Here is a 22,164-nt window from a genome sequence, read left to right on the forward strand (position 1 = left end):
CCATGTCCTGTAAATCTTTAGTAAAAATATTAAAGAGCCCCAGCAGAGAATCTGCTGCTCAGCCCCCTCCTCACTGACACTCACCCTGAGCTCCAAGCCTTCTTCCTTTTTTATTTTACTCTTTTCCATAATAGATTATTTTAACCTACATTTAGGGAGTTTGGACCATAATCCATCAGGCAAAATTTTCTTAAAGCCTCTTGGACAACCAGATAGATTTATACTATCTAGCCTGATAGTTATTTCATTAGCATAAGTGATCAAATTAGTCTGACATGATTTACCTGCAATATATCCATGCTGACTCATTCCTATTACGGTAAATTTATACATCCTAAAAAAAATAATAAAATTGAGCTGCAGCCTAACTGTAAATGAACATTTTGGAAGGGGATTCCTCTGGAATTTCTGCCTCCTGTTGTTATTTCTGTTGGGATGGAGCACAGCCATTGTTGGGTTGTTTTGGGAATGGGCTGGACTAAAAGTGAGCCAGAGGGTACAGGAACAAGTGGAGGCATGAAAGAACTATCACTGCAGAGAGGGCAGCCACAGTCAGAGATGCTTGACTCCTTTCAGAGAGAGACACAGCACAAGGAATTAAGCCTGGTACAAGACACTCAAAGTGGGATTTATCTGATCTGATTTTCTACAGACCCCGGTGAAGCACCTTGGGCAAGAGAGAGAGGAGCAAATCCACCCAGGAGCTTCCAACCACAGACCCACCATTGCCTTCTAACAAAACTACTAAAGCCCACCTCCCCAAAAACCAAAAAAAGCTATTGAGTGGCCAAACTATCTGTTCCTTACAGTTCCTTTCCCCACCATGGTGGGCAATAATGTCCTTCCCCAAAGGGTTTACCCAGAGCTGAATGCAGCTGCCAGGCCCCAGGGAGCAGCCCCAGCCTGCAGGGATTGCTGCTGGCACAGCACACAGGCACTCACTGGGGCCTGGGGTGCAATTCCAGCTCTGCTCCTGTCCTCTTGTGCCACCTTTAGGCACAGCACCTTCCTCCCAGAGCTGCCTTCCCTCCCACCTCGAGCCTGCCTTGGTTAAACCTGAACTCTCCACAGGACAGAGCAGCTCAGGTATCTCCCTGAGTCCTCTGGGCAAAGATGCCTAAATCTGCTTCCAACTCTTTCAGTCAAAGCAGAGACTTTTCTTCCATTTTGCTGTTGGCTGAACATTCAGTTGAGATTCCTCACACAGGATTTAAAGATGGGAGAGGAGGGAGAGAGACTTTTGATATGGGCAGGTAGTGGCAGGGCAAGGGGCAGTAGTTTTAAACTGCCAGAGGGCAGGGCTGGATGGGATATTGGGAATTAGGAATTGTTCCCTGGCAGGGTGGGCAGGCCCTGGCACAGGGTGCCCAGAGCAGCTGGGGCTGCCCCTGCATCCCTGGCAGTGCCCAAGGCCAGGCTGGACACTGGGGCTGGAGCAGCCTGGGACAATGAAAGGTGTCCCTGCCATGGCAGGGGTGGGATGGGATGAACTTTAATATCCCTTCCAACCCAAACCATTCTGGTATTCCATGACCTGGGAACTTAACTACATAGCACTGCTAAATGAAATTTTGTCCAGGGAAGCATTTTGATATCAAAGGATGCTCCCAAAGGCTCACTCCACATGCAGCTATTGGGTAACCTGTGTTACCACCTGAATCATAAAATTACATTTTCATGTCAACCTGTTCTCCAAGACAATGAAGCCACATTCAACATTGTGTTGAGGGCAAGGTCAGTCAAGTAGTTTTTAAATGGTCACAGTTGAGAGGTAAAACAAAGGTCCAGTCATTAAAGCACTGGAAAACTGGGCCTTTTTCACTACATAATCCTCTGTCAAGCCTCCCCACTCAGTGGTTGGCACAGTAAAATAATATAGCCAGAGATGATATTTTTTTTCCTCCTACATAAACTCTCATTTAGTTTCTCGAGGGAAAGAAAAACCTTTTCAAGCTCTTAAGAGTTTAAAGAGAAATAAAGCTAAGTGTGACAGTCACTGAGGCATTTCCAGCCTGCTGTGTTGGATCAAGGGATGAGTTTTGTCCTTGAGGAAGAACAGGCACCAGTGAGGATTCATCCCTGACCAAGCAGCAAAATTCAGTGTAACTGAGGCTGGTCCTTAAGCACTGTTGACTTCAAAAGGTTTTAAGCACATATTTAAAATTATGGGAGGCTTTTATAACCTGGGACCTTGCTCAAATCCAAGGATCTCTCTAGGAAAGGAGGAGATGCTGTCTCCAAGCACAGGGCATACATGGCACTCCAGGTAACCCCTGAATTAGCACATAATCTGTGCCCTGCCAGGAAATCTGAGTCTCTTCTCCATGAGCACCATGAACATCATGGCAGTGCTGCAGGAACCTTCTCCTTAATTACATGGGATCTCTGGAGCAACCAGGCACTGTGTAATTAGTCCCAAAATGAAGTATTTCAGTAACTTGCATTTAACACTTAGTACTGCCATGCTGATTGTCAGCCAGTGTTCAGCCACCATAAAAAGATGTTCTTCTTACACAGGAAAACAGATTTTTTCTGCTTCTAAGATGCTGCAGATTGGAGAATTTTTCCAGGCTTTATTACCATCAAGTCCTGTGTCCTTACAGATCTCAGGGTCAGCACTGACAAGGGAGCTTATCAGGCAGAATGATCTCTGGAGCAGGTTCCCAGCTGGATTAAGCACTGCTGTGAATGGAGGAAATCAACCCAAAAAATAACAGGGAAAATGACAGCCTTTCTGCCATTTGACAGAGATCTTGCTTTTCCCTTTTTTCCCTTGTACACGTTCATAATTTTGTAGACAGGTAATTACATGTCTGATGTAAAGACCACCCCTCCTAGTTCAGGCTTCAAAGCTGGCAGAATTCAGATGCAATTTTATCACAGCAATCACAGATCCAGCAGAAATGCAGCTGGGATGGAGGTGGAAGATCTCACTTCCAGTCGAGGTATTCAAGTGAGAGACAGGGAATCAGCCACAGAGCTGCTGCTCTTGCCTTTACCTTCATCCTCCAAGCACAGAGAAGACCTGAGGGAATGCTCAGTTCTCCCCCAAGACAGGGATCCAGGCCACCCCAGCTCCCAGCTGAGCAGGACTGCACCCAGGAAGGTGAATTAAGTGGGGTGAACCAAGATCACCCTAAAGCCGAGCCTGTTTCCTACAGCCAGCTCAGCATCCCAGCCCTGCCATTCCCATCTCTCCCACCCTGGCTGTGGCAGGGGCAGAGGCAGCTCAGTCTGCCCACCCTCCCTGCCCAGACATGCCCTTCCTTCCCCATGGAGCCCCACAGCCACATTCCCTTGGACTGGAAAGCTTCTGGCAGGCAATGGCTGGCAGCCATGTGGGCCAGTGAGCACATGTTATTTGGGGAGGGCAGGAGTGAGGAACACCTCAGAATTTAGGGCATGGTAGCCCAATTCCAACTTCCTCTGAAGCATGGAGTGGACTCTGCTCAGGAGAGGAGCTGGTGTAGAATTCAGAATCACAGAACATTCTGAGCTGGAAGGGACCCACGAGGATCATCAAGTCCCACTCTGAAGTGAATAGTTCATACAGGGGTCAAACCCACAACCCTGGCATTATTAGCACCATGCTCTGACCACCTGAGCTAATCCCAGTGAAGAACCACAGGGAATTTTCAGAAGGACAATGCCCAGAGACTCTGGTCTGTTGTCATGAGCTGGTCTGGGGGCGTCAGAGCGAGAGCTGCGCTGCCAAGGCTGCCAAGATCAGGTGTAAATGAACACATCAAACAAGCAGAGAAAAAAGCAGAGTGCAGTGAACAAACATTTGCTTTAACAGCAGCTTCCACTCACCTGGATCTTGTCAAAACACCTTTATCTCATAAGCAGCACTGCTCAGCATCAGCGCCGTGCCATCCTAGTAGGGCAAACAAACCTTCCCACAAGATGTGAAGATAAAGGGGAAGAATAAAAACAGCTTCACTGGTTTTCTAGTGACAGGATGGCCAGTGGAGAAAACTGATATTCCCTGAACAAAACCAAACACTGGATAGGAAATGAGCCCTGAAATTACCATCAGACATTTCCCTGTCTAACAGACGCTTGTTCTGGAGGTCTTCAGTCATTATTATTTCAGGGTTGTGCCTGGCATCAATTCTGACACATACACACAGAACAAGCCAGAAATGGATCCCAACTGCTCCTAAGAAACTCCAGCCCTGGGGACTGTCCCTCTCCAGCCCAGGAGATCTGCTCACACTGTTACTATTCTTACCACTTTCCCAGCACCTACATTGAATATCCTTTGCTGTTAAGGCCATTCTTGCCCTCCCAGCACAGACCCATCCACAGCATCATCACCAGGTGCTCTCCTGCCCAAACATGTCCAGTTCCCTCTGTCTGCTCCCCGAGCAAATGTTCCCTGGAATTCTGATAGCTCCAACCTGCTGCTCATCTCTGTTGGTGTGTGCACCTCCTGTCCCCCACTGAGGCAGGTTTACAGATCTTTCAGGTGCAATTTCTATTTTATGAATAAAAGAAAAGATCTGGTCAATCAGAGACACGAGAAAAAAAGACACAGGAGCCCTGTCTCTGCTCAAACACGCCCAAAGAGCAAAAGCCTAAAATACACTGTGGATGAGCAGATAAAACCAGGAGCATCACAACTGAATTGGGATGCCTGGTCACTTTAGCTCTGTCACAACTGTACCCTGCTGGTGCTATTGAAGCCTCTCAGCTGCCCTTTAGCAGCACGTCCCTTTCTGAAGCTGCCAGGCCTTTGTTCCTCCCCAGAACAGTGTCCTGCTCGTGCACACAGGGGCAGGGCAAGGTTGGACACTGTGCACTGCATTGTACTGTCAGCCTAAATACAAGCTGATGGGATAATAATTAATTGCAGTCTCCCTGTAATAAAAGACAAGACAAAGCCAGAGATATAAATAAAATCATCAAAGGGACTCACAGAATAGGAGCTGTGTCTGCATTTTGTGGGCAATTTACAAGCCAAAGGAAGGTTGGGAACCCAAGGACTGAAAAGCAATAAAAATCTATGGAGCCCTCAGAAAACCGTGACAGCGTCTCGCTGATCTGTCTTGTTACCAGGCAGAGGTATAAATTCCCTCAACATCTCTGTTGTTTAAGGAGCTGGAAAGGGAAGGGGAAAGCAGGGCTTGGAGTGGGAGTGACCCCAGCTCACTGAGCCCCGCGCAGCGGGGAGGTGCCCTGGGAAGAATAGAGGAGACAGAAGGCACCCAGCTCTGCTCCGGGGGCTGCCAGCAAAGCACCAGCCTGGAAACGGAGCCTGCCGAGCTCCGGCCAGCCCCAGGGCTTTCACCGAGACGTTTTTAACTCTCTTTGTGCCGCGAGGGCTCCTTTCCTTATGGCCTGCACATAAGCAAACCCTCCCCTGACCCGCAGCTGCCTGTCGCTGCTCCCCGGCTGTCACCGCCTTCCAGCCCAGGGCCAGACTGGGGAGGAGGCACAGCCGGGGCTCAAAGGGCCCCGACACTGCCCCGGCCTGAGCAGCTGCAGCCTGCAAACACGGCAGGGAGGAGAGAGGGGAATCCTCCCCCTGCTCCCTCCCCGTGAGGCCGTGAGAGAGGAAAATGGATAGAAAGGAGCGTGGATACGAAGGGAGGGGAGGGCAAGATCCTCCGTCCCGTTTAATGCCTCATTCTCACTAAAGTCCCACAAACAGGTACCTAAACCCCCTCAAAGCTGCTGCCATGACACATCCTGTGCTCAGCAGCCTGCCCTGATCCCCAGATCTTTCCACGCAGCCTCAAAGACAGAAGGGCTGAAGGAAGATGACCAGGTGCTCCCATGAAAGGGGGAGAGGTACAGCCCTCCCAGACATCTGGGCCAAACGGCTGCTGCTCCAGGCCCCTTCTCCTGGGAAACGGGCTATTGTACATTCAGCTCATCTCCATATGGCCCTGGATCCCAGCACTGAGATACACAGCCTTCCCTCCTTCATCCCTAAAGTGGATGGAGAGGTCAGGAATAGTGGGAAAGCAAAGGAGACACACCCTCAGCCTCCGGTAAAAGCTTTTCTTGCTAAGTGTGTGCATAGCAGGGACGAGCTGGGAGCACAGATCCCAAATCCCAGCCCCACATCTGAGCTTTGTTTTGTGTTCCTCTTTCCTCTCCCTGGCTTTTTTTTTTTTTTTTTTTTTTTTAATTCTCCTTTCAGAATCTTCTTCTCTGGCTAAACCAAGCCAAGGTAAAGAAACAACAACTAATTAAAAGGAACTGACATTGCACAATGTCCCCCCAAAGGCAAACGCGATCTTCTTCCCAAAGAACAAATAAGTCCTCAACTAAACAACGGCTTCCTTAATGGAGTCGGCAAAGTCTTTCTTCCACCCGATCCCTAAACAACAAACAAAGCAACCAGAGAGGAAAGTCACCTCCCTTTCCCTGCTCCTGCTTGCCAGGGCTTTTCATCCCCGCAGCAGTGATGGGATAGGAAAGGGGCTCTGCCCTGCTGGGGACCTGCTGGGAGGTCAGCAGAGAGGGGATGATCACAGACCAGCCCTGCCCTGTCAGGAAGGAGAGGGGATACAGCCCCAGCCAGCCCTGGGGGCAGCACAGCTCTGGCCAGCCCAGGAGCTCAGGCTACAACTTTTGCCTTTGCTTCCAAGCAGGGCACAGAACCAAAGCTGGGTTGGTTGGATTTAGGGACCAGGTGCTGCATCTAAAAGGAGAAGCCTGTGTGAGATGAGGGTCAGCCACACCTTTCCAGTCCAAACAGCTCTCTCTTCTCTATGCTCAGAAGTTGGATTGATTATTTTAAAGCTCTTTTTCAACCTGAAGGATTTTATGATTGTGTGACACTATCCAAGGACCCGGAGGGGTGATGCCCAGAGCAAACTCAGCAGTGCAGCATCTCCAGCTTGGCTCCAGGGAACTCAGAATGGACCAACCAGAAGTCTCCTGTCACCTGGCAGGTATCCTGATAAAGCCCATCCCTGTCTGGGTGCAGAGCTGGAGTGATGGGTGGTGTGGGGAGAGAAAGGCAAACTGAGAGTTAATCTGTGTCCTTGACTCCAAGCAAGTTGAGAGCTGCTAGAGAGAGTGGGAGAGATCTGGAAAGCACCCAAACGTTTGTGGGGCCTGCCACCAGATTCTCCCTCTAGCTTGCAAGCAATGCTGTGGGTAGGGAGAAGGGAAGGAGACTCCAAGTGCTGCCAAGGGAAGAGCACACTGTGGGTACACGAGCAGGAAAATCAGAGCTCAGCTGCAGCTGTGCCAGCTTTGTCACTGCCCACTCCCAAGGACCACCCTTGTGCCATCTGCCAGCCAGGGTGGCCTCTCACTGCTCCCTAATCTGCCTCAGCCAACATGAGCTGTCTTTTTCCATACCCTACACGTGCATGAGCACTTCCCTTCTGCCTCCTTGTCCCTCTGTGGGAGGGATGGATGGGTGGGTGGGTGGGGAATGCACATGAGGAGTTATCAGCACACTGCTGGTGTCCCACATTTCACATCCATCGTTTCCTGAGGTTTTAAAAGACCACAGCCCAGCTTGCTCCTCAGGAGCCCTCCCAACCCACACCTATGTCACACATCCCTCAGCCAAGGCCATTTCAGAGGGATTCACTTTGTGCTCTCAGGGCAGCCTTGTATTGCCAGACACCACAATGAGCCACAGAACACAGGGATTCTGGACCCAGAAAGTCTCCAGAGACCGCAGCTTGATAAGGAAGACATTGGCAATCCCTGTTCCTTCAGCCAAAGAGCTCTCAAGGCTGAATTCAGTCACCATGAAGCTGGCCAAGGTGTTTGGTGGGTGAGAGCCATCAAAATGTCCAGCCTGCCCTCTGTGCAGGAGGACACAGGCCTGGTGAGATGAGCCCCACAGCTCCAGCACCAAACATTTCTCAGTGCACTCAGCCAGGAAGACCCTCCTTGCCCAGCTGGTCCAGAAGCTTCTTCTGCCAAGGGCACAGTCCTGGTTGTCCTCCTGACCTGAGAACCAACATTACTGCTGAACTTCAAATCCAGGGCTGCCCCCAAACCCCCCAACTCCATCCTTTCCTGCAGCTCCAGAGGGCTGGATGGCCACAAGTGCCTGCTGGGGGGGAGTGTCCCAGGGCCTCTCTGGTGAGCCAGGGCAGGCTCTGCAGAGGCAGCTCCTGCTGGGGGTCAGATCCTGACACTGCCAGACTGGGCACAAGAGCAGCGTTGTCAGCAGGGCCCTCACCCAGCCCTGTGTGACTCTGCCCTGCCCAGAACACACACACAAACAGAGCCACTTCCCCGAGCTGCAGGAGCAGCCCTGCCAGCAGAGGGGCCGTAACCTTTTGCTGAAATACAGCAACTTCAAAAAATTCCATTCTGGGGACAGAACAGATGCTCATCTATCACACCTTCAGCTGTAAGATATCCCCTTCCTACCAGGAGGCTTTTTTTTAACCTGCATCCAGGCAACGGGAGCCACGCTGGCTGATGGACACATTGCACAGCCAGCCCGAGGTAATTCCTGCTCACGGGCAGGGGAGGGAGAGCTTGGGAACGGCTCTGCTCAAGGCTCCAGAAGGTGATTAAATACTGGGCTGCTCAGAACCACACTGGCAGCCAGGCAGGAACAGGTCAGAGGTGAGGAGGGAGGATCTCACCATGTGAATATGGAGTATAAAGGGAAGCATCTCCCTCTGATTCTGATTCCAGCCTCTTGTGCAGTGTGAGCAGAGGAACAGGTTGGAGGAGAGGCTGCCTGTGCTGAGCTGTCACAGCAGCACCCAGAGAGGACAGGGATTGGACTCAAGCTTAGAAACTGCTCCAGCCTGTGCATAGAAGAAGGGGAAGGGTGCAGGCACCTCCTCTGCCCACCCTCAGCCTGGATCCAGGACTGCTGCTCCTTCAGCCTCAGCAGGCTGATCAGGCAGAACCTTGGGCCTCCTGCCTTTCCTGTTCCTGAGCCATCCTGCCTGCTGTGCAATTTAGGAAGTGTGGCACAGACTGTGTAGGGTGTGAGCACACTCACATGCCAAACCAAATGCAGTTCAAGGTTTTTTTATCAGGACGTGATAACACCTGGACTTTGGGTATGTATTCAGACTAGTTTAGTGATTAGTAGTAAATATTCTTGGTGATAGCACGTGTGAAATGCAAGCCAGAGCTCTTTTGATCTTCTGTCTTTGTTCTCCTGGATCCTGGACTCCATGGCACAAGGAACCACATGACTGCAGCCATGGGAGGTGGGTGCTCAATGAAGAACATTGCTGTGTCCTCTCCTGCTCTGCACTCCAAGATCCTGCTGTTACAGCCTGCTGGGATTGCTGGAAGGAGGCAGCTGAGTAAGAAATCATGGATTTTAAATAAAAACAGAGGAGTCCTGATGGATATGGCATAAGGACACGTGGGCTCAGCTTTCCCCAGGGCTTGGACAGGTTCTTGAGCCTTGTGAGCAGTCAAAGAGGATGATGATACCAGATGCTCATGGTGCTCCAAGGCACTGTTCCCTGCTCCTCAGAAGCTCCACAGATATCCTGCAGACCCATCAGTGGAAGGCCCAGCAAGAGCAGAGCACACAGGATGCCTAGGGCCATGTAATCGTGTGCTGCTAATGCCATGAGGAAGGAAGCACCATACCTTGCAGTTTATTTATTATTCTGTGTGCCCCAAGAGCAAAATCAGATACCAGCAGCTCTCCCAGCTGTAGGATTCCTGAAGAGAGCACTCCATCCAGCTGAGCTCCCACAGACAAGTGAGGGCTGGGGTGTTCAAGCAGGTGTGTTAAAACTCTCTCTCTGTAACAGAATTTTACAGCCCCTGAGATGCTGCAGCCTTCCATTAATGCTGCACTTGACTTTCCAGGCTCTGTCCCTCACTGGCAGCCTCATGATGCTGAGGTGAGTCCTACAGAGCCATTTCCCTGAGCTCAGCCTTCCAGGCACATCAGATTCACCAGCTCAGAGGCAGCAGCAGCAGCATCCTGAGAGGCTGTTGAGGGCAGGAGGGCAGAGCTGCCAAATCCTGAGGGGATCTTCCAGCTTAAACTTTATCTGCTGGAGACCTGCAGCCCCTGAGCTCACACTTGTTGGGCACTGTGCTCACAGAAGAGTCCTGCAATGCTACAGCAGTTCCTCTGTTCTTTACAAGAGTTTTCTTCCTCCACAAAGGAGTTGTTTTACAGGCATTTCCTTTTCAGGTGTCCCCACAGTGTGTCTGGGTGCTGCAGAGCTGCTGTGGGCACATGATGTGACTTCCACAGTGCTGGGAACGGGGCAAGGAGAGCAGGCAGGCCCTGAACCCAAGGAACCTCCCACCCTGGGCTTATCATTCCAAGGCCTGGTTGCTCCATAAACCTGGAGCATGGAGGTGTGACCATGGAAGCATGGAGGAGCATGGAGGTGTGAGCAAGGAGGATCACAGCTGTGTGGAAGGCACTGGACTGCCATGGAGGGCTGTGGGAGCAGAGCTATTTGAGTCACTCAGTGAAGACTTCAGCCACACTGACTGCAGAGTACTCCAGGGTTTAGGACAGAGCCCTGCTCAGGGTGACAGCCAGGGACTGGCTGCTGGCAGAGCACAAGGCACAGCTCCAGCTCAGCAGGGCCATTTGTTCTTTGACTTCATCTTCATCTTCATCCCTGGGCTGTTCTGAAGGGAAGTTTGTGTGAGACAAACACACATGGCACACAATGCCAGCTTCAGAGCAAGCTGTGAGGAGGCAGATTGAGCTCTCTGTGCAAACCAACAGCAAAACCATTCCTTGGTGGCTTCTCTTGTGGGACACTTCAAAGGCACCACGCAGCCACAACGCTGCTGCTGCCCTGGGGAAGGACTCTCTGAATACCCTCTGTGAATGAGAAGTAAAAATTAAGCACTTCTATTTGGCACGTGCAGCCCAATAAAGATCCCTGAATGCTCAGCTTCTCATTGAACCTAAGGCAGGCTGTTAATTCGTTATTCACTTCCCAGCCTGGAAGGAAAAGCATGTTATACCCGAGGGCCAGAACTGATGAACAGAGCCATAAATCAAGCAGTTTACAAGACCAGCAATTAGGAAACAAGCCGACAGAAGGGAGAACTCTGTCAGTAATAAAGCAGACACACCACAGGATCTGCTGAGTGCTCAAAGCAACAGGGGATACACGGTCCTTTCCACACTCCATCTCTAATTCTTCCAGTCCTTTGCTGCTTTTTCCCTCTCTCTCCTACTTCCTTTTATTTCCTCCTGCCCTCCCTCCCTCCCTTTTCCTCTGTTCTTTCCCTCCTCTCTTCCAGAAATCCTGTTCTCCCAGTGAATGCAGGAGCACACCTGCTGAGCAAATGGGTTTGGCAGCTGCTGCCCAGGAGCAGAGGCAGATGCTGGGTACCAGCAGCCACAGGATGATGGATATGGGCAGCCCACAGGTGCAGGGTGGCATGGGGGCAGCTGGGTGCTGCTCTCCAGCCCAAGCACTGCACAGTGCAGGGCAGGGACAGGTCCTGGGATGGTGGTGCTGGGGGAGAGAGTGGCAGTGGCACAAATAAGGAAGGCATGGGGTGACTCTAAACCACCTCACTTGCTTCTGCCCTGCTCATATCCTGGATCCAGCACCAGTCAGATCCAGCTCCCTTGACTTTGACAGCAACTTCCAACACTCTCCCAATATCTCCTTCTCTCTTCCTACTTCCCTGTCCCTTGACATACTCCAAATGATCTCCTGGAGAGGGGCCACTGGGTGGCCAAGGGGCTTCAGTGGCTTTAGACCCATTGCAGGTCCTGATCCCATGGGCAGCTCTGCACCATGTAGCCCCATAGAACCCCCCCAGAGAAGGGAGGCAGTGCTGGGGGCTGGCTGGACACTCCTTCCCAGATGCTGCATTCCTGTGGAGCAGCACTCTGGGCAGAGTCAGCCCTGAGCAGCTGTTCTGCACACAGCACAGGCATCCACATGTGAAATCCCAGTGCAGGACATGGGCTTGAACCACCTCTCACATCCCCCCTGCTCCATGCACTGCCACAGCTGCTGAACATCACAGATTTGGGAAATCACAGCCAGAGGTGAGAGATTTTTGGCACCAGTCTCCCTACAACAAGAGGAATATGGCTAATTATGAACCTCCTTTTATCAAGGAAGGAGGTAGACCAGACACTCCTCCAGTCACCCCAAGACCAAACAGATCAAGTTATGCCAAGAATTAAGTGTGTGGTATTCCAGTGCAGCCTGGAGGAGCCTTATGTTAACAGTGAGCATCACTCCAACACCCTCCCAGCTGCCTACAAGTGGAAAAGCCAAAGATTTGTCAGGAAAAGTTGTCCATGAGAGGAGGAAACATCTCCTCTAACCTTGAGCAGAGAGAGATTAATAATCCAGCTCCCCCAGCGCTGGGGACGAGAGGCTTTGATGAGCTCTTTGGCAAGTGCTGCAGGAAGAGGCTGCAATGCAAAGTTAATAATTAGGTCACTGCAGAGCACGAGGAAAGAAAGTAGAAATGTTCTCTGATTCCAGAGAAGGAGCAAACAGCTGCATTTCTGGAGACAGGCTGCATCAAACTCCTCGAAGAGTTGGGGAGGGGAATGGGTTTCAAGGTCTTGGGGAAAGCAAATCCCAGACACGAGGCCATGACAACAAAGGACACTCAACAGCTGGGACTCCTTGGGACAAGACAGGAAATCCTCTTCCAAGAAAGGTTTTTCCCACTCAGATCTTGGCAAGCCACTGTGAGCATTTACATTTCACTTATGCAAGGTCTCTCTCAGGCCAGCCAGCCATGGATTCCACTTCCAGAACAACTGGACAGTTTCTGAACTACCATGACTCACCCTAAATGTGTTTGAGGACAGGGGAGATCCCAACAGAGCTGTGTGGGGCTTGCCTCAGTTATCCCAATATAGATGCAGGGAGCCCCTGAGGCAGGGAATAATGTGCCCTGACTCCATGATTCAGAGGGCTGAACAATTGCTTTATTAAACTATACTATATTACACTAATACTATACTAAATTACATACTAAAGAGATACTAAAGAAAAACCCATGACTGTCTGCAGACAGCCAGGACATAGCTTTGACCCAACTGGCCAAGGAATCAAAACAACCTTCACTGGTGTCCAATTAACAAATCACTTTGGGTAACCAATCTCCATAACACATTCCACGTGTGCAAAACAAGAGGAGCAGTGAACAGAGATAAGAATTGTTTTCTTTCCTGAGCTTCTCACTGCCTTTCCCAGGAAAAATCCTGGGAGAGAGTTGTGCCTGCTGCTCTCTGTGAAGAGAGCTGCAGCCACATCCCAGCCCATGGTGTTGCCCTGGGTTTCCAGTGCCATGCAGGGAGCACCTGTGGAGCTGTGCTGCTCTTTGTCACCTCTGAGCACAGAGCCCACAGGGGAGTCCTTGTGCTGTCTCCTGCTGCACCATCCCAAATCTCTCAGCTGTCCATGGTGCACAGGAAGGAAGAACACGAGGGAATAACAACTGCTGGCACTTGGGCCAAGGGTTTGTTTGCTCAGAAGTGCCCCAGAGGATTTCCACAGCATCAGGTAGGTTGGGAGTGGCACTTGAAGGGAATCCCAGGCGCGCTCCGGGAAGGTCAGAGCTCCACAGTGAGCCATATGTTCAGCCTTGGCTTCCCCTCCCAGTGCCAGGACATGTCTGTGAGGAAGGAAGCCAGAGGGAATGTGGATCACCACTGAGACAGAGCCTCTCCTTGGCTCCCACCCTAATTAACCATCAGAAGGGCCCTGCCTTGCCAATAAAGAATGTGGGTAGGTAATTAATTAGTGGCCTACTGGGATCCCGGCACCTCTCACCCAAGCCCAGCTCCATGGATTGATACAAAGTGGATTTCATGGAAACACAGTGGTTTTCCCATTGTGGCTTTGAGCTAAATGGAACTGGTTTTGGAAGGAACCTCATTCACAGTCCTGTCCCATGACTGATGCTTGGCTCCTCACCCTGCATGTACAGGAGGAGACTGGAAAGGAACCTGCCTGTGGAATGCAGGAATGACACAGAGAGGGCCCTGAGCTGATTTGTGAGCTATTTATGTTCTCCATCCTCCCTGAATAAGAAACCAGTAAAAGCAGAAGGACACAACAATCCTTTCCCACAGGAGGAAGCTGGAGGTGAAAAGTGTCCAGGAGCTGGAACAGGGACAGCAAACTGAGGCTCAGGTGGTTCTTTTCCTCTCCCATGACCATGGGTGACATTGAAGCACCAAGGTGTCAGGCCCAGGGGAAGGAGCAAGGGCAGAAAGAGCATCAGGAAATCACATCAGGGCAGCCCAAAATGTTTTTAAGAGGTACTCAGAAGACAACATGAGGAGCAGCTGCCAGAGGTCAAGGGATAATCTCTCTGGCTGGGATGGAATAACACTTTTCTAGGGGTACTGAGGGTCTGGCACCATGGATGATACCCACTCTGCCACATCCCATGCAGAGATCCAAACCAGAGCCAGCTCAGCATCCTGCAGATGCACAGAACATGCACAGCATGACAAAGCCACACTGTTGGGTGTCAGGGCTGGTTTGTGGGCCCAACCAGTGACAGAGCTCTAGAGGGCAAAGAGAACAGAAAGAAAGGTCACCCTGTTTAGAACAAGGTGCTCAGAGCCAGACAGAGCACAGTATCAGCAGTGGGACAGGCCAGAACAGCCCTGTACCCCAGGAGAAAGGAGCCATGCTCTGCCCAAACTTGCAGTTGTCCTCCCTTCCTAACAAGCTCTCTGGCTCATTAACCTTGTTTTGCCTCTCTTCATCTCCTTTATTGCAGCTGGAGCCTTTCCAGCTCCCTCTCCTGGCTTGATGTCCCTGTCCCTTGCAGCCCTGCTTCGGGGGGCAGGTGCCATGCTGCTCTTGTCTGTGTGTCCCTAAGACACAGCATTGTCCCAACACCAGCAACTTCACAGTGGCCTCTCCCAGGTGACATCCACACTGGGAGCTATTGTAACCTCTCCTTTCAGAGTCCTCTGATAGCCCTTGTCCAAATAAACTCATCTTGAAAAGATCAGGATTTTTCTTTCCAACAGACACCTTTTTCACTCCTCTCAGTCAGCTCTCATTTTTCCACATAAAGCTGTCAGTTCCATGAAAATGTCAGCTCAAGGCTCGGCAACCATCGAGAAACAGATCAAGTGGAATGAATCATTTGGAAAGCGAAGAACAGAACAGAAAAATCTATGATTCATCCACACCTTGGGTACAGCGGGCACTCGTGGTCCCTTCATCTCAAAAGGGGATATCAGAACTGAAACAGATTCTGAAAAGAGCACAACAGATGGTGGCAGACACACAGCATAATTAAAAGCACAATTACCGAGGCACAATGAAGTAGGCTCAGCCTCGTTAGTGTGCAAGAGAAAAGGCTCGTGGGGAAAAAGTCAGGGTGTGAAGTCATTATTGCTGTGAAGGGGGCTTGGCTCCTCACCTCCTCCTCCAAGCCAAGGGCTCAGGGCTGTGGATTAAGCTCAGAGAAGCACCCCAGGAGGTGCAGCCCACCCCCCCTGCCCCAGACCAGGGAATCCATCCTCTACATCTGCTCCTGAAGCTGGCACGGAGGCTTTGCTTCCAGTGTCTCAGGAACACAGGGACAACCACATTCACCTCTACAATTCCCATTATCTCCTTCTCTCAGTCAAACATCCTCTCTTTTCTCTATCGTATTAGGAGAAAAGCTCATCCCAGTGTTCTCAGGAGTAAGTTAATTATACCAGTGCTGAAGGCCTTTCCTTGCCTCTCCCCATCTGTCATCTTTCATTCATTATGAAGGAATGAGCCCCCACCTTCTATCAGCTCATAGCACCAGGCCACCCACCAGATTTCCAAGGAAGCACTATCGTGCTTTTCTTTATTCATGCTTCTAGCAGGGAAAAACACCCAGAAAGCTCCTCACTTGTCTTCAAAACCTCCTTTTGCTGTGACTCTGCAGCAAGTTTGCCAGCACAGCACCAGGATCACAGTCAGGATCCCTTCACTGCTCCTCTGTTCACCTCCACCAGTCTCACACTTCAGCAGGAGCTCCTCAGGACAAGCCTCCTCCTTCTCCCTGGTGCAATTCCACACCACAGAGCTTGGTTTTGCAGCTCTCCTGCTGAGGAGGTACCACAAGAGCTTCCCCAGCTTCAGTATCTCCCTCTTCTGATCCATTCCTTCCCAAAGGACCATGGGAGGGACATTCAGGCCCCTCACTGTACTGGTCCCACTCTCTTCCTAGACTGGTTGAGCTGGGCCTGGGCATGCAATGGTCTGGGCTGGCCCCAAGTCCTCTGTGGTCTGCAGGGAAGGAGCTCCTTGGATCCAGATTTGTGTGTGGAATTAGCTGGAATCCCTTCAAAAGCCTGTGACACTTCATCTTCTCAGCAAAACATCTGAGATGCTGCACATTTATTTACTGTGATGTTCCAAGTTATAAAGTGCCTTTCTAAACCACCCCGGATACACACACTGGATGGGAGCTGGAATCATCCCTTCTGCACTTGGAAAAGCCCACAAAGAGGCTGGAGGAGCTCTAGGAGCACAGGGGAAGCCTGGTGGGTGTTCAGTCAGTGATAAACCTGCTTTGAAAGCAGAACCTCTGCTAGCATAGAAAAGGGCCAAGATTTTGGAAAAGATTTCACACTCAGTGCTGAGCACTGTGCTCAGGAAAACCCAATTATCCAGGACAGCAGCCCAGAGAGGCAGAACAATCCCTGCCCTTGAAGACAAACAAAAGCTGACTGGATGATGGCCAGACCAACTGGACTTCACTGGCTCCAGCTGGCTCTGGAGACTCCCTGAGTGTCCTTTCACCCCATTATCCACTGCCTGGGGAACTACACATCCCTGGCACCACAGGCAACTCCCAGTTGCACAGGGATCAGCAAGGCTCTCCCAGTCAGCCCCAGAGCACTCCCTGGAGCTCAGCTCTCCTCCTTGGCTCCCTGGCATGAGGTACCCACAGCAGAGGAGCAGGCCCTGAGCTGGGTGCCTTTTGCACACAGGAGAATGGCTCCTGTCTTGACAGCTTTCCTACAGTCCTGTGGATAAGCCAGAGGGTGCCCATGGAAAAACAATCTGCAGGAAAGCTGAAATGTTGGAGTGAAAGTCTGGCGGTTTGCATTTGAATTTCAGTAAAAATGCACTCAGACCAATGTTTGGCTCCAAAAACCCTTCCAGGTTTGAAAGCAGCTCCTAAGAGCCTTGCTAAAGCAGTTCTTGGCAGTGGGGTGCTGTCTGCAGAAGAAACACCAGTTCCCACTGACAGACACAGGATGGGAACTGCCCCTCCCTCACAGCCAGACACACCCCAGGACTGGCATCCTGTAAGGATGGATTTTACCCTTCACCTGGGGATCATCATGGAAAACAAGGGCTTATAAAGCCACTTTATAACCTGGAACATCACAGCAAATAAATGTGCAGCATCTCAGATGTTCTGCTGAAGAGATGAGGCGTTGTGGGCTTTTGATAAGATTCCAACTAATTCCACATACAAATCTGGCTCCAAGGCCCTCCCTTCCAAGCAGACTCTTACTAAGGCCTTGACTCAAAAGGCTGAATGCAGTGACTGACTGCATTCCTCCTGACCAGCCTTTCTCTGGCCTCTTCTCCCTTGCTGCAAAGCTTGGCCCTCCCTAACAGTGCAGCACAAGGGAAGAGAGGACCATGCTGCAGGGCATAGGGTGAAGGATGTTGGGTTTTGCTGCTTGTTTTGAACTGAGACCACTTGGATTTGCTTGGACATTTGTAGCCCAGACCCCCAAGGCTGTGCAGTAGCACAGGGGAGGGTAGTTCTGCCACCAGGGAGCTCAGCCCTGAAGTCTGTGTGTATTCCAGGGCTGGCAGGAAAATAGGGAGGAGCAGAGGCAGCATCACAAGGGGAAACATGAGAGACTTCCCTTGGAATAATCCCTTCCATGGAGAGGGGTTCAAGCAGCTGTAGGCTCTTCCAGATTACACCTTCCAAATCCCTGGGATCAAGCAGAAAGAGGCTGAGTTGTTGTTTCCACAGCCTCACTCTGGAAACTACACCCAGTAACACTTCACAGAGATGGTTCAGGACTGGCCCTGCTCCTGTTCTCCACAATGCAATAAAAAAAGTGTGCTGGCAGCTCAAAGAATTCCCCATGGCGCGTTCAGATGTGGCTGATGTCCTTTAAAATAATCAGTGCATCCTCCAAAACACTGCCTGCATTCCCTGCTCTGAAAACTGCCTGCTGGAAGTGCTAATGTGCTGTTAGACTCTGTGTGATGATTATAGATGATAAACATAATTATTTTGGGTCCTGATTGCCTCTGCTGTCTCCATTCTGTTGCTGATGTGTAAAGCAATCTCAGTGTTATCAGTTTTATGGGCAGAGTGTGGAGGTACAGATTTATTCCTGAAGCCAAACCCTCAGGGAACAACCCCCCCTCCCCCCTGAGGCACTGAGCTGTGCTGTGACAGATTCCTGCTGCTTGGAGCGTGGAGTCTTTAAGATGCACCTGAACAGTGCCCAGCCCAGGTCAGACAGTGATGGAGGTGGGTTTCCTCATCCAGCTGTAAATCCCAGGGGATTTCCCACTGGTGATGGAGTGGGAATGATTTGACTGACCTCTGCCCAAAGCAGTGCTGCCAGGCAGGTACCTCACAACAGGATTTCATGGACATGAAGAAAATCAAGCCTCCTAAAGCAGCACAGTGGCCCATTCAACCTGGGGTACTGTGAGTGAAGCTGGGGTGGGGGAGCCCTTCAGATTAGGACCAGCAGATGCCTCAGGTTGGGATCCAGAGCACAAACCTCTGACTTTTGCTTAAACCCCTGACTAATCCATCCTCCAAAAGAGTGCAATTGTTTCCCAGACATGAAAATAAAGACAGCACTGCTAAGCCCTATGGGAGGATGTCATTGTCCCTTATAGAAAAGGTGAGAGACAGGAGACATATACTGTGACAACTGTAGGGATCTGCATAGGAGAAATAACCAAAGGAAGGCCGACCCTTTGTGTTCCATCATCTTCTCTTTACTGTCACATTGTCATGTTTGTGACCTTGGGCTGTGAACTCCCTCTTGTACCACCCCTGGCACATCCTGAGAGAGATGGAAGTGGCATGGTCTGTACAGCACCATGAACATTCCTGCCAGTGCAGGAGGAAAGGGTTACTGGAGAAGGCTGAGGAGCAGAAGGAATAGTGGGATTGGCAGATTTTAAGCTTCCAAGCAGCCCTGCTTCCCTCCACACTAACCCCATCGTGACCTGGCTCCACAGAGACAGCCACTGCCTGGAAAACAACTTGCTCTTTAAGTTTTATTATTAAATAAATAAATCCAGCCAGCTATCACAAGGCCCTGCAGCCAGAGCAGCCAAGGAAAGGATTGGAGAAGGCAGAAAAGCTCCAGTGAGAGCAGGTAACCAGAGCCATGTTCAGCACAGAGCAGAGACAAGGCTCCTCACATGAGCAGCTGCAGCCCCACAAAGATCCCCCCTGGCCTGGCCTGGCTGTGCAGGGAATTCACACGTACAGGCAGGGCGACGCCGAGCCCTGGCTGCTCAACAATCAACTTTTATTCTCTGCAGACCAGCAAAGCCAAGATTTCAGTAAACACACAACCCCAAAAATGTGCCTGTGGATTGGGTAGAGCAGAGCCTGTGCTCTGCCTGCCAAACTACAAAGGCCTGCTCTGCTGGGTGGTTTCACGGTGAGGTTTCTGTGGGGAGGAAGTGTTTCCAGTGGTCAGGGCAGGGAGCAGGGCTCCAGGAGAGCTGCATCCATCCCTGGCTCTAGGAATGTGGAAAGCTCTGATTGCAGGAAATCTCACACACACTCAGAGCTGCTCTCCCTCTGCACATCCCTCCTTGCTGAGGCACAGAGCTCTGAGGGAAGGCTGATAACACTGCCTGACCTTGCAGGGGTGTTGTGGTGCTGGGTGATTGATGCCTGAAAGGCTGTCAGAGCTCTCTGGATTAAAATCTCTCTGCAAGGCACTGGGAGACTGCACATACGGGTGCAGACACTGAGGGATGCAGCTCACACTCTCTGCTCCCCTCCCTGCCTGCAAATCCCCACATGGACTTGCTGGGCCTGCTACTCCTGCATTTAAATATTTACAAGATGGGCCTGCAGAAAAGCTGGGGTTTAGAGCAGAGCAGCCAACACTCAGCTCAAAGCTGCCCTGACAAACCCAGCCTGCTGCCCAGGCTGCCCAGGCTCAGCCCCAGCTCTGCTGAGCCCACAGCAGACACAGCCCAGCCCTGCTCAGTTTGGCCAGGCTGGAACCTGGGACCTCCTCTGGCCCTTGGCATGGCTTTCTCTTCCTTTCACCCTCCATCTTTTACCTCATTCATGAAGACAATAAAAAGGCTGGAAGCCCTGATCCCTGTGGCCTTTGGAAAAGGACCTCCTTGAGCAGCCCCCATCACCTCCTCCATGGGAAGGACCTTGCCTGGAGGTGTGCAGAGCTCATAGAGCAGCTCCTTTGCCCCTGGGGAGAAACCCCCAACTGCACCAACAGTTTCTATAACAAATGAAAAAGCAAGCAGGAAGGAGCATCACTGTCACAGGATGGCTCTGTGTTGAGTAGCTGTGCTGGGCTTGGCTCTTTATAGTATTTTATTCAACTTTTGGGCTCCCTTCCTGTCCTAAACAGATCTGGACACTGTTAACTTTTCTAAATCTTCTTTTACCTTATTGGCTGTGTTTCAGAAATAGGTGGCATGAGTCAATCACAGAGGACCAGTTTATAACATTGTAAGCTACTTCCCTCAAGTGGAGGGAATAAAAATCACTCAGCTGTGTGTCACAGGCTCTGTGTGTACCTCAGGTAGGGGGAAGATAATGGGAGATGGACACCTGCACGAGGTAGAACCTACCAAGCTGTCTGAAAGGTGTTAGGAGAACAGAAACATTGCCAGTGACAGTACAGAAGAAACTTTCCCACTGCACAGACCTCAAGGCACATGGGGGCACCCTGTGGGTCAGATCCCAAAGGGGCAGGTGCTCTGAGAGCCCAGCAAGTTCCCACATGGGCAGCTCCTCTACATCCATGCCCAGGCTCTGGGAACATGCTGAATGCAAGCTGAGATGAGTGACAAGTGCTCCTACACAGCATTTCAGCACAAATGGAAGAGACTGCTTAGAAGCAGCTTGAGGGGTGGGTGAAAGACCTGTGGAACAAAGCTTTCCTGCCTCCCAAGAGCTGGGCTGCCAGGCAGGATGGGATGGAGGGCACCAGGCCCAGCTGAGGGAGCTGCCAGCACTGGTGGTGGGAGCTGCACTCACCCTGAGGCTCTGTCTCATCTCATGGTCTCTGTTTTCCTCGGAGAAGCCAATGAAACACAAAGAATCCCCATTTCATCACAGTTCTACAGGTGTGGAGACAGCAGCCCAGCTCCAGCCTCTTCCCTGTGCTGTGAGCAGGAGGATGTTTCATCTCCTGCAAATGCAAAGAGATAACAGGGGTTTAGCACAAGGCAGGATTTGTTTCTGATCAGCCCAACAAAAGGACACACAACCCGTTTATCACTGGAAATTAATTGTGCCATCAATGCAGATGCCTGCAATTACTTCTGTTAAATATTATCTTTAATTAACTGTAAAATATATAATTAATAAACTTGCCCCCTCATTTTTGTTAAGTTTCACTGCTAAGACCTTATTACTGAAATAAATCTTCCTAGCAACACACGTTGACAGAACAGAGGAAGGTGCACGCCTCCAGCACAGGATAATTTCCGTATGGGAAGTGGAATTAGGAGGGAGGAATAATCACCTCTCTTCATGGCTAGGACTGTAGAGACACCCCACTCTGCCACCAGTTGTTTCAGCTTGTGCTGCTTGGAAGCAGGCACAGAGAATCTGCTTTGGCTGCCAGGGATGGCTCGCTCTGAAAGCTGTCAGGCAGATGCATGCTCGTCTTTCAAGCCTGGAGAAACAAAAAAATAAATTTCCTTTTCTGATTTATAGTCCATTAAAGAAGTTTTCTGACTGTAAAGCTGCACAGAAAGACCTTGGTGGTTAGGCTGGTTCTTTTAGAAGCCCTGTGTTGCTCCAGCTCTCAGTGCTGGGCTAGAGCTGCATGACTGATTTGCTTCCCACTTACATCAGAACTGCTTGGATTCAGGGAGGTTTGGGGATGGCTCTTAAACCATCCCAATTAGAAACGCTTCAAAAACATTGCTGAAATTTGACTCCAAGCATAAAATTCCCCTTAGACTTTGTCTCCACTTGTGATCTTTACCTCAAGTTCGTTGACTGCCAGATTAACCAGAGGTAATTAAAATATTTCCAAAGGCTGTTCTGGGCAACACTTTT

At 50.7% G+C, this 22,164-nt stretch overlaps 1 long non-coding RNA gene across 1 annotated transcript in view; it reads right to left on the reverse strand.

The window, feature by feature from the left end:
• The window catches only part of LOC129126201 (uncharacterized), a 104,345-nt gene that overhangs the window by 37,403 nt on the left and 44,778 nt on the right, over positions 1-22,164 (reverse strand). Inside the window, exons 5-6 of the long non-coding RNA XR_013184086.1 lie at positions 21,623-21,775; positions 21,133-21,286 (exon numbers count right to left, since the gene is read on the reverse strand). This is a non-coding gene — a long non-coding RNA (uncharacterized LOC129126201). The remainder of the gene's footprint in view (positions 1-21,132; positions 21,287-21,622; positions 21,776-22,164) is intronic.

This window comes from Agelaius phoeniceus, chromosome 13 (genome assembly GCF_051311805.1).
Source record: "Agelaius phoeniceus isolate bAgePho1 chromosome 13, bAgePho1.hap1, whole genome shotgun sequence".
Taxonomy (NCBI): domain Eukaryota; kingdom Metazoa; phylum Chordata; class Aves; order Passeriformes; family Icteridae; genus Agelaius; species Agelaius phoeniceus.